Source organism: Linepithema humile, unplaced genomic scaffold (assembly GCF_040581485.1).
Source record: "Linepithema humile isolate Giens D197 unplaced genomic scaffold, Lhum_UNIL_v1.0 unplaced_1, whole genome shotgun sequence".
Lineage (NCBI taxonomy): Eukaryota > Metazoa > Arthropoda > Insecta > Hymenoptera > Formicidae > Linepithema > Linepithema humile.
Window position 1 is genome coordinate 609,079 of NW_027124985.1, and position 20,120 is coordinate 629,198.

The window sequence follows — 20,120 nt, forward strand, 5'->3', positions numbered from 1 at the left end:
AAAGTATATTGAGAGAACATCACACTTGACTAAAATTGCGATTAAATTGCTTAGGAATTTACTCGGCATAAATAGTCAAATTAATAGTAGATACGAGTCGGTGGCGAGAAACGCTGACGAATATTTGCTAAGTAAAGTAGCTGCGAGTATCAATCAGTGGCGAGAAACGCTGAAAGATATTCATGAGTCAGTGGCGAGAAACGCTGGCAAGTTACTAATCAACGGATGAGTGGCAGGCATTCGTAATCTATCGTTGAGTGGCAGGCATCGATAAGACTAAATATCAATTAATGGCGAGAAACGTTAAAAGGTATTTGGTTACAAAAGTTGAGTATCAATCGGTGGCGAGAAACACCGACAGATATTCACACATTGGGCCCGAGGCCGCTATAATCACTTTTGTTAAAGAAATGATAAAAGGAAATATAAGAAATAATAATTGGGCCCGAGGCTGTTATAATAAAATAAAGTGGAGGAGACGTGAATCCTCTCCGATGCGAAGGTAACTCACTCCACTTGGATGCCGATACAGGCAGGAAATATAATTTATGAAAGATAAGAACGAAAGGAAGAGATAATATAAAAGTCGTCGGGAGATATCAAGAACTGACGCACTTAATCATCCCATTCGCAAGCCGCCAAAGGAGCAAGAGGCGACGCGATGGCTAGACATATGAAGAGATAATAAGAGGAAAGTTATTAGAAGGTGACGTAGGAGGCGACGCGATGGCGACTCACCATCCCACTCCACTCGCCTATCATCAGAGATAATATGTATTTCAAGAGATAAAGATAAGACGAGGAAAGTTATTAGAAGATAACCTTATCAAGAGATAAGGATAAGCCGAAGAAAGTTATTAGAAGATAAACTTATCAGAGCTGATAAAGATAACAGCAAGAGGATAAGATATGACAGGGAAGTACCGAAGAAGATAAGAACATGCAGTCATCGGAGGCGGTGCAAAGTCCCTACCAGTGACTCAAGAGATAACAAGTGCCTATGTAACTAATATGCAGATAAGCGATAGGAGCCCCTTCCAATACACCTTCAACCGCTCATTGGAGAATCCCAACGAGATAGGAGGCGGAGACTCTCCCATCATTGAAACTTTAATCCAATCATTGTAAGCCAAGCGTAACACCCCTCCACTGAACGAGTGGGCAAAAGCCATATATGCGCGTGCCCCAGCACATTGCGGGCAGTATAGGGCAGTATAGGAGCACATTTCAGTCAATATTAGAGACAACTGCAACCAGTATTAGAAAGAGTTTCAGTACTAGGTAGATTTTCTATACTCGTGAATTATAAAGTATTAAAGTCAGTGCTAGTGCTAGGTGCTAAATGCTAGGTAAATCTTCAACCAGTAAAGTAAAGTAACTAGTAACTCGTGAAATTAGTAGTACTACGTGAATTCTCAAATTGAATAGTAGTAACTCGTGAAAGCCTTTGAGCAAAAATAATAAAGTCAGTGCTTGTGCAGCTGAAGAAAAGGTACGGAAGAGTACTAAAGAAATAACTTTGAAGACAGGAAGGAAAACGTAAGTCTTACAAAGAATTGATTTTAACTTAATGTCCAATTGAGACATATTGAAACTGAACGGAATTAAATACAATTGATTAAGAGAGTTGAAACAATTTAAAACAGAACGGAATTAAATATACTTGACTAAGAGAATTGAAACGATTCAAGGAATATGATTTGATGGAAATAATAGATCATATTATTATTATTTTGCATTTTGTTAATACCATTATATACGTTATTAACATTGTTACGAATACATTGATATTTTATGTAATACATTATATGCTTATATGTACTCACATTTAACTTGCATATTCAATTATTATTATTCTTTAATTACTTAAGAATATTCAATATAAAACATATGTTACACCATACACATTTATACTGATACCCACATATATATATTATACTCATATACTATACTTATTTGAATAAATATATTATCACTCTATATTAAAATACTAATGAGAATATTATTTTAATAATTTTATTTCAAGTGAGTGAAGATTGACTTCGAATCAGTGCGCGTTTATCTTATTAAGATTTCAGTTATCGCAAATAGAGATTACGGTTACCGGTCGGTCTGTCAATTTCTCTATCCATCCGCATACCTGATAGTGACTGAACGGTACAGTCTGTAATAAAAGTTTTTCGTGATCGTGGAAAATACAGTCAGTGTCAAAAGTTTTCCAACTATCCGACACTTACCTGACCCTTCACGAATTCCTTCGTACTCCGTTGGAAGTAAGCACGTGTTTAGAGAATCTGCTGTGCGGACAGCCGCACGTGGACTATCGAGACACAGATCTGTAATATTTGGTGCGGACAGCCGCACATTTATCAACGGATCATATCGACCAACATCCTTCTATGATAATCCATTCCTATGTCTAAATCCAAGACACGACGAAGCGGAATTAAATATCACGCGCGTAAACTATTGAAAGAGTATACATACATGTATATACATTACATACATTTTCTCCATTACCAGAAACAATTAATGGACACAGAGAAAATAAATAATAATATTACATTGTCAAACTAATATCACTATTTTCTTAGATAATTTCTTCAAAGAAAGAAATACATTATATCGCAGACCAAATCTGAATTTGGCTCTAGCGAAGGAAAAGGATTAAGATTTTGATATCAAGACAAGGACTCAACAACAAATCCAGGAGATATTTAACGGCGAGCCTACAGTAATAGCTATCGCACAATTAACATCTGCTATACAATAAAGGAGTCGATCTGAAGATTTCCTTGATACCGATGGCCGATAATGGATGCTCCTTGTGCCAACCGGTGGAGTTACTGCTCAAACAACAAGCGAAATGTCAACGAGGGTTTTCTTACATTTTAAGAAGGACTGGTAAAGAAGTGTGTGGAACGTGTAGGGATAGATTTCATCGAGACGACCTGACTCTACCCAACCAGTTCCACCTGTTGACTTTATCTTATAAACCGCTCATTAAGCGTTGCGAAACTTGTTCAACTGTATTGAATGACATATACTCGTTCTCAGAGTGTTCCCTGTGCAAGAGCCTATTTAATCAATACACGAGAAATAAAGGAGTCACTCAATTAAGGATTCTTTATGAAGAATTAAAGGAACACCCAATCTTAATCACTAGACATAATAATAGAATGATATGTATGTCAGATCACTACAGCGACTCGTGCTTAAAATTAGAATCATTAAGAAATGATGTTAAATTGCTAATTTAAGTTTCATAATTACACTTAAAACTAAGTCCGACTCTATACTTACCATAAGGACGGATGAAGGAATAAATAACCTAAAATTGTAAAATCAAAGAAGTGGTTTTATTGGTTTTATTATTCTCTCTAAAGTAGAAAATACACACATATCCTAGGAAAACCGACTGCGACGTCCAAATCAAGAGACGGCAGCTACGCGATTTTTCCAGTGACCACCTGTGGAGCAAACCACATTAATAAAACTGGTGACAGCGCCCCTTAGAATTATCCACATTAATAGTCTTCAGGAAACGGGTAACCATCGTCTCGACGACAAGGGCCTCTTGTTCCTAAAGACGTACAATACCGCGTTGCAACGTAACTTCTAGGAACGTGGCAGCGGCGGATTATATGTAACGTTGGTAACATCATCAGTGACGGAAACGGTAAAGTGCACCATACAGGATCACCTGAAACAAAAAGGGATTTCATATGAAATTGGTGAGTTTGGTGGGAACCGCTCTCCTTCGGTTCATCGAACTCCTGAAAAGAAAAAGGAATTAATAAAAACTTACCGCAAACGTTAGGACGTCACATATATAAAATTGGTGACAACGGTGGTGGGATTTCCTGAAAAGAAAAGATAATTAATGAATACTTACCGATAAAGGGTCACCAAACACACATAAAATTGGTGATAGCGTTGGAATACATTATACCGTCAATCCCTCGTAAGATCGTTACCTAGGACGTCACACTTAATGTATCACGCCTTGCATTCCGTGGGTGCAAATTTAGGGAAACTCTGAATAATATATTTTAATATGATACATGTTATAATATATTGTAATATGTTACAATAAGGTTAAAATAGGTTAAAATAGGTTGAAGCAAACCAATAAGCTTTCTGCTCTCCTTTCAAAAACTACTTATCGCACGCAATTTTTCTAAAGGAAAAAGTTGTTTCTTTTAGCTTAATGTATCACGCCTTGCATTCTGTGGGTGCAAATTTAGGGAAACTCTGAATAATATATTTTAATATGATACATGTTATAATATATTGTAATATGTTACAATAAGGTTAAAATAGGTTAAAATAGGTTGAAGCAAACCAATAAGCTTTCTGCTCTCCTTTCAAAAACTACTTATCGCACGCAATTTTTCTAAAGGAAAAAGTTGTTTCTTTTAGCTTAATGTATCACGCCTTGCATTCTGTGGGTGCAAATTTAGGGAAACTCTGAATAATATATTTTAATATGATACATGTTATAATATATTGTAATATGTTACAATAAGGTTAAAATAGGTTAAAATAGGTTGAAGCAAACCAATAAGCTTTCTGCTCTCCTTTCAAAAACTACTTATCGCACGCAATTTTTCTAAAGGAAAAAGTTGTTTCTTTTAGCTTAATGTATCACGCCTTGCATTCTGTGGGTGCAAATTTAGGGAAACTCTGAATAATATATTTTAATATGATACATGTTATAATATATTGTAATATGTTACAATAAGGTTAAAATAGGTTAAAATAGGTTGAAGCAAACCAATAAGCTTTCTGCTCTCCTTTCAAAAACTACTTATCGCACGCAATTTTGCTAAAGGAAAAAGTTGTTTCTTTTAGCTTAATGTATCACGCCTTGCATTCCGTGGGTGCAAATTTAGGGAAACTCTGAATAATATATTTTAATATGATACATGTTATAATATATTGTAATATGTTACAATAAGGTTAAAATAGGTTAAAATAGGTTGAAGCAAACCAATAAGCTTTCTGCTCTCCTTTCAAAAACTACTTATCGCACGCAATTTTTCTAAAGGAAAAAGTTGTTTCTTTTAGCTTAATGTATCACGCCTTGCATTCTGTGGGTGCAAATTTAGGGAAACTCTGAATAATATATTTTAATATGATACATGGTATAATATATTGTAATATGTTACAATAAGGTTAAAATATGTTAAAATAGGTTAAAATAGGTTAAAAGAGGTTGAAGCAAACCAATAAGCTTTCTGCTCTCTTTTCAAAAACTACTTATCGCACGCAATTTTGCTAAAGGAAAAAGTTGTTTCTTTTAGCCTAATGTATCACGCCTTGCATTTTATCGCACGCAATTTTCCTAAAAGAAAAAGTTGTTTCTTTTAGCCTAATGTATCACGCCTTGCATTTTATCGCACGCAATTTTGCTAATGTCACGTCCCGTGGCGACGGAACGCACAAATGGTGTATGATTCCAGGAACAAAAGGCCCTTGTCATCCAAGTTAATGGAAATGATGGTTACCCGTCTCCCGGTTACTATTAGGGTTGTTTTAGCCGCTGTCACCAGTTTTATTAATGTGGTTTGCTCCACAGGTGGTCACTTCCAAGGTCGCGGGCCAACTGGTTCTGCAGAAGGTGTTCGGTCCTTGAAGGATATGGGTATGTTTTCCACAGGTTGAAATAAAGATCTCGATGAATGGTTATTTATTCATTATATATATTTTTCCTCATCCTTTTCTTTCTTTTCCTTTAATACGTTAATGGGGCGTTAACATAATCTTAAAATTTATCTGTAAATGCTAATTTCTGACGATATATGTATATTTGTTAATATTACATTATGTTAATCTAAGAGTATTGATTAATGATTCTAATTCGAGATAATTATCACTAAAATTATTGGTTACTGCAATGGTTTTATTTTTGAATTGCGATATTAATATGGGATTCTCATGTAATTGTTCATATATTATTTTTAGATGAGAATCTGGTTTATGATTAACAAATTTGTTGTAATATGCACTACACAAAGCACATTCCCAGATGGATCTTGTTTCATTTAATATTGTTATACAATGCTCGCACCTCTTTATAAACATGCGATGAGCCAAGAGGAAAAAGTGAAACTCTTTATAGAGGACTTGACTGTCTTTGTAAAAATTCGTTTTGCACGTGTTGCAAATTTCTTTACTTGTAGCCCTAATTATAAATGAGGAGCCGCGATGGCACCTCCCTTTATATTTTAATAATAATCTAATTGATGGGTATACGATGCCGCGATGTTCTCCCATCTGTACAATAGTCAAACGATAGTTTATTCTGTAGGAAAAGTAGCCTGGCCAATAGCAATAACTGTTGGCTCTCCGTCAAATATCTCTAAGAGTTGCTCGGGGGTTCTTGTTTGAAGAAATCCTATTGACAGACTGAAACATTGTACGCATGATCTAATGGTTCTGATGTAAGTTAATATGGAATTACAGGATGAACAAAATTCTAATTTGGGGGTTAATCCCAGTACAACACTATGTCTACGGAATTTAAAATAATTAGTTGATTCGTAAGTTGGGTCAGCAGTCATACAGGTTAGGCACAGTATTTCGTTTTGACTTTCTTTATTGACGTATATGGTGTCTAAAGTGCACCTTGCTGTATTTAGTAAAATTAATCGCAGGGGGTTAGTCATGATAACTAATAAAAATTTAGAAAAAATATGGATAAAATATTCATCTTAATTATATTGGATAAATATTGGTCTCACCTCCGACCATTTCGCGGTAATCTAAGAGTCTCAAATTTAACCTATCCTTAATGAATTTCAAAATGATTCTAGTTAATATAAGTCCATGATAATGGTATGCATTTCTTAAGTCTACGTTTGTTACAGTTATAGGCCTAAGAGTTATATTTTGGGAAGGAATATATTGATAAAATCTTTTAAGTTGGAGGTCAGAAAATAGGGTTAAAAGGTGATTTGTAACGTCCCGCAAAAATTTTATATTTTTATAAGAATAAAACGCGAAAATTTTTTAAAATTTTAATCAAAATAAAACGTTAAGAAAGTTATAAAAGGTTGTCTAAAGAATGAAGAATGAAAAGTTATGAAAGGTTGTTTAAGGAATGAAGAATGAAAAATTATAAAAAGGTTGTCTAAAGAATGAAGAATGAAAAGTTATGAAAGGTTGTTTAAGGAATGAAGAATGAAAAATTATAAAAAGGTTGTTTAAAGAATGAAGAATGAAAAGTTATAAAAGGTTGTTTAAAGAATGAAAAATGAAAAATTATGAAAAGTTGTGAAAGTATGTATAAAAGAACAAAAATGAAAAATTATGAAAAGTTGTGAAAATATGCCTAAAGGTATAAAAATGGAAAATTAGGAAAATTTAACTTTGTTTATAAATAATGTTTATATTATGAAAAAATGAAAAATATGAAAATTCTAAGTTTTCAAAAGATTTGTTTACAAAATTTTTGAAAACATGTTTAAAAGAATAAAAACAAAAATTTGGGAAATTTTAAAGTTTGTTTACAAAAAATGTTTATTTACAAAAAATGAAAAAATATAAAAATTTTAAGATTTTTTAAAATTTGTTTATTTATAAAAATTTTATAAACAAATTATTTAATTATTATTAACAATTATGGAAATATCGTTTAGTTCATTTATGCATGACTTTATAATTTTAAGTAAGCGAAACCTTAGTTAACATTGTTAAAAGCATAAAATTTAATTAATTATAAGTATAGCAGTACCGCTGTGCAACAATATGATTGATAAAATTATTAATATTATAAAAACTAATGAACGAACAAAAATCGAATTTCACTAAGAGTCGCCCATATATGTCTCGACTTCTTTCCATGACTCAAGAAAGAGTTAATAAAAAAATAGTGTGAGTGCACATTCTATGTAAGGCATTGCATAAGTTATGCCGAAATTAATTAAAAGGGTAATGCGAGTTTACCCTCTATGTAGCGCATGCATAAGTCATGCCATAATTTGGGGACTAGCCTAAGGGATCCCCTCCACTGAACGCGCCGGGAGAGCTCTGCAGTAGCGCGGGCCCCCACTGTAGCGTCACTCGAAAACCTACTCTCGTCGAAGTCGGACGTGTCCTCATACACGGTCCTCTTAAAAGTACTCACTCGAAAGGTAGCTCTCGTCAAAGTCGGACGTGTCCTCATACACGGTCCTCTTAAATACGCGTAAACGCGAAAGAATTGTAAAAGACGACGACATTTATTGCGGTAAGACTTATTAAGTCAAATTCGAGTCCCGCGAATTGTTATTTGAAAGAAAGAAATGTAACTTGAATTTATACGTCAATCATATTGTAATAATTGCATAGAATTACCATTTAATCTAATTTAAAGTTGTACGCTCTTATTTTATTCTATAATTTTAATAAAGTGTAATCAGTATAAAGTACAGTTGACTAATTTAGATTCTTTTCCTATATTAAGAGTTTTAAAGTAATAAGAAATAAAGTGCAGCAAGTGAACGAGATCTGCCACTGACATCAGCCAGCAGTTATTCACTATTAAGGTAAGAAATATATATATATATTATAATTAATTAATAATTTCCTTTGTCCGATACAAGAGGAATAGTCTAGACAGTGCGCGACAGTTTAACATTCCAATGCCGATATCTAATCAAAGTGAGATTACGGTTAGCGGTCGGTCCGCGCTATTATTCATCCATCCTACTACTTAACGTCATACTTGTGCATCAAATATAGTCAATGTCAAGAGTTTCTTTTTACAGTCAGTATTAAGGATTTTATTTTATTAATTTAATTTTCTTTTATTTTTAACTATAATTATAATTTTGCCACACACATTCTCCAATACATATACATATATATATATATCTTTCACTCATCATACGTTACCATGACAGGAAGACTAGCACCATTTACAAAGTTCATTATATATTGCTGGTATTCAATGATTTATTAAATTATTATAATTTTATTAAAACTCAGAGAGAGGAGCATACGTATATGGTCCCAATTTAAGAAGGGCACGGAGATCTTAATTAATTGTCAACCTGATAATCATTACTAACCATTTCCACTTAAAGGTAAGATAGAAATTTAGGAAATAATGTTAAACTATTATTAAGTGTTCCCTTAAACAATTTCTTCATATGAACAAATATATATATAACAATTATTTATATTAATTAATTTTTTATAAACAATTTTTTTTTTATTAATTATTTTTTTTTATATAAACAATTATTTTTATTAATTATTTTTTTTTTATAAACAATTATTTTTTATTAATTATTTTTTTTATAAACAATTATTTTTATTAATTATTTTTTTTTTTTTTTTTTTATAAATAATTATTTTTTATTAATTATTTTTTTTATAAACAATTATTTTTATTAATTATTTTTTTTTATAAACAATTATTTTTTATTAATTATTTTTTTTATAAACAATTATTTTTATTAATTATTTTTTTTTTTTATAAACAATTATTTTTTTTTATTAATTATTTTTTTTATAAACAATTATTTTTATTAATTATTTTTTTTTATAAACAATTATTCTTATTAATTAATTTTTTTTTATAAACAATGTTTTTCTTTGATATCAATTATTATTATAATTAAATTAAATAGGCAAACAGTAAGATTCCAAATTTTGTTTTAATAGATGACACACCAGATCACCATAGATCATAAGAGACATCCCATCATAGAATTATCTCCTAGGTTTAATATAAATTTAAGCAAAACATTCATTGATAAATTCATATATTGCGTCAAGTCCTACTATGCGCAAAAGTCGCCCAGAGATGCAGCAGCGATCTGCTACACTTGTTTAGCAAACGAAACTCCGGAATTTAGAGCAGGGCACATTTTAAAATTGCGCCACAAAGTCAAATTTTATATCGATAAAAGAGTTTATGTATGCGCCATTTGTAAATCACCTCTCGCCAGAGTAAGGAACATTAGGGAATGTCATGCGTGTACCTATCATTATAATCACCTTTTAACCCTATTTTCTGACCTCCAACTTAAAAGATTTTATCAATATATTCCTTCCCAAAATATAACTCTTAGGCCTATAACTGTAACAAACGTAGACTTAAGAAATGCATACCATTATCATGGACTTATATTAACTAGAATCATTTTGAAATTCATTAAGGATAGGTTAAATTTGAGACTCTTAGATTACCGCGAAATGGTCGGAGGTGAGACCAATATTTATCCAATATAATTAAGATGAATATTTTATCCTTATTTTTTCTAAAATTTTATTAGTTATCATGACTAACCCCCTGCGATTAATTTTACTAAATACAGCAAGGTGCACTTTAGACACCATATACGTCAATAAAGAAAGTCAAAACGAAATACTGTGCCTAACCTGTATGACTGCTGACCCAACTTACGAATCAACTAATTATTTTAAATTCCGTAGACATAGTGTTGTACTGGGATTAACCCCCAAATTAGAATTTTGTTCATCCTGTAATTCCATATTAACTTACATCAGAACCATTAGATCATGCGTACAATGTTTCAGTCTGTCAATAGGATTTCTTCAAACAAGAACCCCCGAGCAACTCTTAGAGATATTTGACGGAGAGCCAACAGTTATTGCTATTGGCCAGGCTACTTTTCCTACAGAATAAACTATCGTTTGACTATTGTACAGATGGGAGAACATCGCGGCATCGTATACCCATCAATTAGATTATTATTAAAATATAAAGGGAGGTGCCATCGCGGCTCCTCATTTATAATTAGGGCTACAAGTAAAGAAATTTGCAACACGTGCAAAACGAATTTTTACAAAGACAGTCAAGTCCTCTATAAAGAGTTTCACTTTTTCCTCTTGGCTCATCGCATGTTTATAAAGAGGTGCGAACATTGTATAACAATATTAAATGAAACAAGATCCATCTGGGAATGTGCTTTGTGTAGTGCATATTACAACAAATTTGTTAATCATAAACCAGATTCTCATCTAAAAATAATATATGAACAATTACATGAGAATCCTATATTAATATCGCAATTCAAAAATAAAACCATTGCAGTAACTAATAATTTTAGTGATAATTATCTCGAATTAGAATCATTAATCAATACTCTTAGATTAACATAATGTAATATCAACAAATATACATATATCGTCAGAACTTAGCATTTACAGATAAATTTTAAGATTATGTTAACCCCCCCCATTAGCGTATTAAAGGAAAAGAAAGAAAAGGATGAGGAAAAATATATATAATGAATAAATAACCATTCATCGAGATCTTTATTTCCACCTGTGGAAAACATACCCATATCCTTCAAGGACCGAACACCTTCTGCAGAACCAGTTGGCCCGCGACCTTGGAAGTGACCACCTGTGGAGCAAACCACATTAATAAAACTGGTGACAGCGGCTAAAACAACCCTAATAGTAACCGGGAGACGGGTAACCATCATTTCCATTAACTTGGATGACAAGGGCCTTTTGTTCCTGGAATCATACACCATTTGTGCGTTCCATCGCCACGGGACGTGACAGATTATAATGATAGGTACACGCATGACATTCCCTAATGTTCCTTACTCTGGCGAGAGGTGATTTACAAATGGCGCATACATAAACTCTTTTATCAATATAAAATTTGACTTTGTGGCGCAATTTTAAAATGTGCCCTGCTCTAAATTCCGGAGTTTCGTTTGCTAAACAAGTGTAGCAGATCGCTGCTGCATCTCTGGGCGACTTTTGCGCATAGTAGGACTTGACGCAATATATGAATCTATCAATGAATGTTTTGCTTAAATTTATATTAAACCTAGGAGATAATTCTATGATGGGATGTCTCTTATGATCTATGGTGATCTGATGTGTCATCTATTAAAACAAAATTTGGAATCTTACTGTTTGCCTATTTAATTTAATTATAATAATAATTGATATCAAAGAAAAACATTGTTTATAAAAAAAATTAATTAATAAAAATAATTGTTTATAAAAAAAAATTAATTAATAAAAATAAATGTTTATAAAAAAAATAATCAATAAAAATGATTGTTTATAAATAAAAATAATTGTTTATATAAAAAAAAAATAATTGTTTATATAAAAAAAAAAATAATTAATAAAAATAATTGTTTATAAAAAAAAAAATTTAGTTGAAAAAAAAAAAAATAATTGTTTATAAAAAAAAAATAATTAATAAAAAAAAATAATTGTTTATAAAAAAAAATAATTAATAAAAATAATTGTTTATAAAAAAAAAAAAAAAATAATTAATAAAAATAATTGTTTATAAAAAAAAAATTTTTAATAAAAATAATTGTTTATAAAAAATTTTAGTTAATAAAAATAATTGTTTATAAAAAAAAAATAATTAATAAAAATAATTGTTTATAAAAAATTTTAGTTAATAAAAATAATTGTTTATATAAAAAAAAATATAATTAATAAAAATAATTGTTATATAAAAAAAAATATAATTAATAAAAATAATTGTTATATAAAAAAAAATAATTAATAAAAATAATTGTTATATATATATTTGTTCATATGAAGAAATTGTTTAAGGGAACACTTAATAATAGTTTAACATTATTTCCTAAATTTCTATCTTACCTTTAAGTGGAAATGGTTAGTAATGATTATCAGGTTGACAATTAATTAAGATCTCCGTGCCCTTCTTAAATTGGGACCATATACATATGCTCCTCTCTCTGAGTTTTAATAAAATTATAATAATTTAATAAATCATTGAATACCAGCAATATATAATGAACTTTGTAAATGGTGCTAGTCTTCCTGTCATGGTAACGTATGATGAGTGAAAGATATATATATATATGTATATGTATTGGAGAATGTGTGTGGCAAAATTATAATTATAGTTAAAAATAAAAGAAAATTAAATTAATAAAATAAAATCCTTAATACTGACTGTAAAAAGAAACTCTTGACATTGACTATATTTGATGCACAAGTATGACGTTAAGTAGTAGGATGGATGAATAATAGCGCGGACCGACCGCTAACCGTAATCTCACTTTGATTAGATATCGGCATTGGAATGTTAAACTGTCGCGCACTGTCTAGACTATTCCTCTTGTATCGGACAAAGGAAATTATTAATTAATTATAATATATATATATATTTCTTACCTTAATAGTGAATAACTGCTGGCTGATGTCAGTGGCAGATCTCGTTCACTTGCTGCACTTTATTTCTTATTACTTTAAAACTCTTAATATAGGAAAAGAATCTGAATTAGTCAACTGTACTTTATACTGATTACACTTTATTAAAATTATAGAATAAAATAAGAGCGTACAACTTTAAATTAGATTAAATGGTAATTCTATGCAATTATTACAATACGATTGACGTATAAATTCAAGTTACATTTCTTTCTTTCAAATAACAATTCGCGGGACTCGAATTTGACTTAATAAGTCTTACCGCAATAAATGTCGTCGTCTTTTACAATTCTTTCGCGTCTACGCGTATTTAAGAGGACCGTGTATGAGGACACGTCCGACTTTGACGAGAGCTACCTTTAGAGTGAGTACTTTTAAGAGGACCGTGTATGAGGACACGTCCGACTTCGACGAGAGTAGGTTTTCGAGTGACGCTACAGTGGGGGCCCGCGCTACTGCAGAGCTCTCCCGGCGCGTTCAGTGGAGGGGATCCCTTAGGCTAGTCCCCAAATTATGGTATGACTTATGCATGCGCTACATAGAGGGTAAACTCGCATTACCCTTTTAATTAATTTCGGCATAACTTATGCATGCCTTACATAGAATGTGCACTCACACTATTTTTTTATTAACTCTTTCTTGAGTCATGGAAAGAAGTCGAGACATATATGGGCGACTCTTAGTGAAATTCGATTTTTGTTCGTTCATTAGTTTTTATAATATTAATAATTCTATCAATCATATTGTTGCACAGCGGTACTGCTATACTTATAATTAATTAAATTTTATGCTTTTAACAATGTTAACTAAGGTTTCGCTTACTTAAAATTATAAAGTCATGCATAAATGAACTAAACGATATTTCCATAATTGTTAATAATAATTAAATAATTTGTTTATAAAATTTTTATAAATAAACAAATTTTCAAAAATCTTAAAATTTTTATAATTTTTCATTTTTTGTAAATAAACATTTTTTGTAAACAAACTTTAAAATTTCCTAAATTTTTGTTTTTATTCTTTTAAACATGTTTTCAAAAATTTTGTAAACAAATCTTTTGAAAACTTAGAATTTTCATATTTTTCATTTTTCCATAATATAAACATTATTTATAAACAAAGTTAAATTTTCCTAATTTTCCATTTTTATACCTTTAGGCATATTTTCACAACTTTTCATAATTTTTCATTTTTGTTTTTTTATACATACTTTCACAACTTTTCATAATTTTTCATTCTTCATTCTTTAAACAACCTTTCATAAGTTTTCATTCTTCATTCTTTAAACAATCTTTCATAATTTTTCATTCTTCATTCTTTAAACAATCTTTTATAACTTTTCATTCTTCATTCTTTAAACAACCTTTTATAACTTTTCATTCTTCATTCTTTAAACAACCTTTCATAAGTTTTCATTCTTCATTCTTTAAACAATCTTTTATAACTTTTCATTCTTCATTCTTTAAACAACCTTTTATAACTTTTCATTCTTCATTCTTTAAACAACTTTTGCTAATTTTCTTAACGTTTTATTTTGATTAAAATTTCAAAAAATTTTCGCGTTTTATTCTTATAAAAATATAAAATTTTTGCGGGACGTTACACTAAAGGAAAAAGTTGTTTCTTTTAGCCTAATGTATCACGCCTTGCATTTTATTGCACGCAATTTTCCTAAAGGAAAAAGTTGTTTCTTTTAGCCTAATGTATCACGCCTTGCATTCCGTGGGTGCAAATTTAGGGAAACTCTGAATAATATATTTTAATATGATACATGTTATAATATATTGTAATATGTTACAATAAGGTTAAAATAGGTTAAAATAGGTTAAAAGAGGTTCTAGCAAACTAATAAGCTTTCTGCTCTCCTTTCAAAAACTACTTATCGCACGCAATTTTGCTAAAGGAAAAAGTTGTTTCTTTTAGCTTAATGTATCACGCCTTGCATTCCGTGGGTGCAAATTTAGGGAAACTCTGAATAATATATTTTAATATGATACATGTTATAATATATTGTAATATGTTACAATAAGGTTAAAATAGGTTAAAATAGGTTGAAGCAAACCAATAAGCTTTCTGCTCTCCTTTCAAAAACTACTTATCGCACGCAATTTTTCTAAAGGAAAAAGTTGTTTCTTTTAGCTTAATGTATCACGCCTTGCATTCTGTGGGTGCAAATTTAGGGAAACTCTGAATAATATATTTTAATATGATACATGGTATAATACATTGTAATATGTTACAATAAGGTTAAAATAGGTTAAAATAGGTTGAAGCAAACCAATAAGCTTTCTGCTCTCCTTTCAAAAACTACTTATCGCACGCAATTTTTCTAAAGGAAAAAGTTGTTTCTTTTAGCTTAATGTATCACGCCTTGCATTTCGTGGGTGCAAATTTAGGGAAACTCTGAATAATATATTTTAATATGATACATGTTATAATATATTGTAATATGTTACAATAAGGTAAAAATATGTTAAAATAGGTTAAAATAGGTTAAAAGAGGTTGAAGCAAACCAATAAGCTTTCTGCTCTCTTTTCAAAAACTACTTATCGCACGCAATTTTGCTAAAGGAAAAAGTTGTTTCTTTTAGCCTAATGTATCACGCCTTGCATTTTATCGCACGCAATTTTCCTAAAGGAAATGTCACGTCCCGGTGAATCACGAATACCCACGAAGGGTCGGTCGGATACCCGGAATCAATCGCGAAAATTTTCGGATTATTAAGCCTGTGCGACTCTACCCGGGGACACGCGCGATTAACGTGCACAGGTAACTATGTATGGAGTTAAGGAATGATTCGATTTCGCGTTTGGCTGAGTGCTATAGTAGTAGCCTCCGCCCCTAGTTCAGATTCCGAAGCGGGATGGGTACGGAGAAAATCCGCTAGTACGATCCGACAAGTAAAGCAGTTATTTGAGGCGCGCGCGATAGTTAGCTCCTGACGACAAATACAACAGCGTTGTACTTCGGGATGTGGATGTATCACTAGGCTGTGTCGCCTTAAGAGGCACCGAGATTCGATAGAAATAAGGGGGTCGAATACTACACAGCGTCTGCAGAGGGCGTCTGGAGTATGACTAATGTTACTAATATCTACGTGTAAAAAGTCTAGGGTACACCACGCGATGGGGCGTTCCATATAGAAGCGGCGTGAAGCGCCTTAAGATCGATCTACAGGGTGGTTTCGGCGGGTTCCCTTAACGCTTAAATTCTATAGCAATTTCGTTGTGTACTTACCGGAGCTGGGTATAGGTGCTTTTATTGGTTGTTCACTTCCTGTGGCCGGTTGGAGTAGATGGCCCACCTCGGATCCGCGGGGTTGATTCCAGTAACCTTTGGTGGTGGGTTCAGCGTCAGCGGGATCAACGTGTAAGGCCAGGGCTTGGTGCGATTATATCCCTCTCGTCGGTCGAAGTCACAAGTGCTGGGGTTGTTTAGCGAACAATAGTTCGTACTCGAAATCCTCGTAGTCGTTCACTCCAAGATGTTCTGCACAGTTTGTATTCGCGGGTCCGTACCGATAACTACCGAGTAGTTTACGCGCTTGGTATTTACGTCCGCCTCTACGAGTCTTGGATTTAGATTTAGGCATGAGGGTTAGTTGTCTAAGGAAAGGAAGATACCGGTTGACGTGGTCTATAATAATTGTGCAGCGGTCCGCACCAAATGTTACAGACGTAGGCTTTGATTAACAGCGTGCGCTGGTCCGCACCGCTATTTATCTAGGCTTGTGCTCACTTCCAGTAGGATAGTTGTATAAAGGTTGGTGAATCAACACTCGCGTTTTAATCAATAAATCCAAATATATTCAGGTAAAGTTACACTTGGTATATCTTAGAATTAATAGAGTTACACTTGGTTTATTTTAGAATTAGTAGAGTTACACTTGGTTTATTTTAGAATTAGTAGAGTTACACTTGGTTAAAGATACAACCTACAAGTACGCATTCAAGACTTATACAAGTTAAGGTTTAGCGCGAGCGATATAGCAAGATTTAGCAAGAGATGTGTACGCGTCGAAGTCGGAGCTAGTACTGAGAGGGAACGCCGTTACGTGGGCGCTTTTATACCCAGTGAGCCCCACTATCCTAGCGCTAAGGAATTTTGGGACGGAAGGGTCTTACTGTACCGTTAGGCCGAAGGGTTTTATGACAGGTCCCTTACGTGCCTCGGGTGTTGGAGGGTTTTATGACAGGACGTACCGTTAGGTCGAAGGGTTTTATGACAGGACGTACCGTTAGGTCGAAGGGTTTTATGACAGGTCCCTTACGTGCCTCAGGTGTTGGACACGTTCGAGGGGTCTTAGGGATGGATCCTTCTAGAAGGTTCGGGTATATTCTAGAAGCGGAAGGTTCTAGAAGGTTCGGGATTGTTTTAGAGATAGAGTGTTCTGGAAGGTTGGGGCTTCATGGAAGGTAGAACGTTCGAGAGACTTCGAGAATGTTCTCGATGGAAATAAGGTGGAACATTCGAGAGACTTCGAGAATGTTCTCGAAAGAAATAGGATGGAATATTCGAGAGACTTCGAGAATGTTCTCGATGGAAATAAGGTGGAACATTCGAGAGACTTCGAGAATGTTCTCGAAAGAAATAAGGTGGAACATTCGAGAGACTTCGAGAATGTTCTCGATGGAAATAAGGTGGAACATTCGAGAGACTTCGGGAATGTTCTCGAAAGAATTAGGATGGAATATTCGAGAGACTTCGAGGATGCTTATATCTATTTTACACTTGGGTTATACTTATATTATACTTATGTTATACTTATATTATACTTATCTTCTACGCGTTGTTATTAATTATTCTTATTTTATGGTTTTAACTAACAATCGAAATTTTAAAAAAGAGGGTGGGGGCTGGACGTTACAGAAAAAGTTGTTTCTTTTAGCCTAATGTATCACGCCTTGCATTTTATCGCACGCAATTTTCCTAAAGGAAAAAGTTGTGTAACGTCTCGCGATAGTATGCCGCTGCCACCAATTTTATCTTTAATGTATCTGTTGTTTGTATGTTGCAGATGGCGATGCACCTCGATGCTCGACCGTTACTTCCTACACGGATGTCGTACCTCGGCGGACTCCGTTAGGTTCTTCTTATCTGAGTGTACCTCAGTCACACAGAATAAGGGTGCTCTCAATTTTTGAGGCTACCTGCTGGGCCGGCAATACCTCGGGACTCGAGAGCTTAAGAAGGTAGAGGCGGTCCGTGAGTGCGAGAACGGGGACGGTTATTGTATCAATAAACGTAATAAAACTTAATAGAGTTGTAATTTACTCATATAATATTCCACTTCCCTGTCCGCTGCTAGAGTATCAAAATTATCGTTTGTAGGTACGTTATATGTCGGTAAACTGTCGGTAAATGACTTTCCTGCTACACCTGCGATCGAATTATAGGGGCTAACGTCGGCAGAAGTACTACACGTCGGTTGTACGTTGATAGTTGAATCTCCTTTATTCGCGATTAAAGTATTATGAATTCCATCAATTACGCGGTCTGTCGTTTGGTTATCAGCGTGTAATTCTTCTATTATATCATCAATAGTTATTAATTGTGGAGTTGTCAATGTGAGAAGGGCTTCTTGTAATTCGGATTCTAATGGATCAATTTTAATCTGATTTGTATGTTGTACGTAAGTGATCAGGTCGTCGTAATTTATAAATGCTGGCGTTGTAGAATCAAGTTTTAGTTCAGTATAGAAATCTATTTCAGCTATATTATCTTCAAGAGTTATCTGTTCGATTGTAGAGTTTATAATTATTTCCGATTTGATAATATTATGATGTTCCGATTTAATTATTTGTTCTTTCCTATCTCTGTCTTCGGTGTCTCGTAAAATATCGTATGCGTTTGCTTGAATAGGAATTTCTATCAATTCTGGAATTAATGCTTCGAAAGCTATTAATTGTTTCTTCGAAAGTTGACTCGATCTCCGATGTTTCTTTGCTACGCGGAGCTTAGATCTTTGTAATTTATAAGTTTTCCGTTTCTTATGTCGTCTAATTGTGTCGATAGTCTTTGTCATCTATTAATGCGTTAATATGTCAAACGGGAGAAAATGGTGTATCACTTAGTTGAACGAATAATTATAATTATGACTTACTTGATTCTCTGTTCCGTGGCGTTGATCTTACTCGCTGTAATTGTAAGAATTTTAATTATCGTATATCGTGATCAAAATAAAAGGAATTTAATATGTAGAAAAAATGTGTTAACTGACGTGAGCGCGCGTGTGTGCGTGCGTAATAAAAGATTAAAGTTAAATAATTTTGTCACTCGGTTTCTTGATGTAGAAATTTTATATTAAATTGTACGATTGGGTTATATTCACCATTGATTCTCATGTTCCAGTTAATTTGCATTTATTTGTTACTGATTTTACAATAATAGATTCCGGACTTACAGATTTTTGTTTCGATTCCGCTGAGTTCGCTCGGTTTCTTAGAGTACGATGTTCCTGTTGATCGGTCGTTGACTGACTCGTAGCTGCTTCCTGATGATGATGATCCGTCGGCTGAAAGGAGAGGTTCCCGTTCTGATGTGTCTTCTGTTGAGTTCCTTGGTTTCTTGAAATTTAGTAGTGGTTTCGTAAGTTGTTGACTTGTAGATGGTATAATTTTTCCTTGCCAAATTCCCATAAATAATTTCGAGTTCCATAAATTTTATGTTAAACTTTGAAGTAGCGATTGGTTGATATAGTTGTAGTGGCAGTATGTCGATTAAATTTTAATGTTCAGCTTGAGTATGGTTCCTTGATTTCTTCTTTATGCACTTCTTGCGTTATTTTTCTATGTTCTCATTTCGCATTGCTCGCGAAATCCTATGTTCTTATGTAGTGCTTCGTAAAAATTCTAAGTCCTTAGATCGTGCTGCTCGAGTTTTTCTAAGTTCTTATTTGTTGAATATGGCTTCCCGACACTGTTGCACTGCTGATTTTTTC

At 32.9% G+C, this 20,120-nt stretch overlaps 1 long non-coding RNA gene across 1 annotated transcript; it reads left to right on the top strand.

The window, feature by feature from the left end:
• The first annotated feature begins 377 nt into the window (after nt 1-377).
• On the top strand, nt 378-3,397 carry LOC137001815 (uncharacterized). Its single transcript, XR_010891673.1, has 2 exons — nt 378-1,539; nt 2,595-3,397. It is a non-coding gene; the product is annotated as an uncharacterized lncRNA (long non-coding RNA).
• Nucleotides 3,398-20,120: the final 16,723 nt, after the last annotated feature.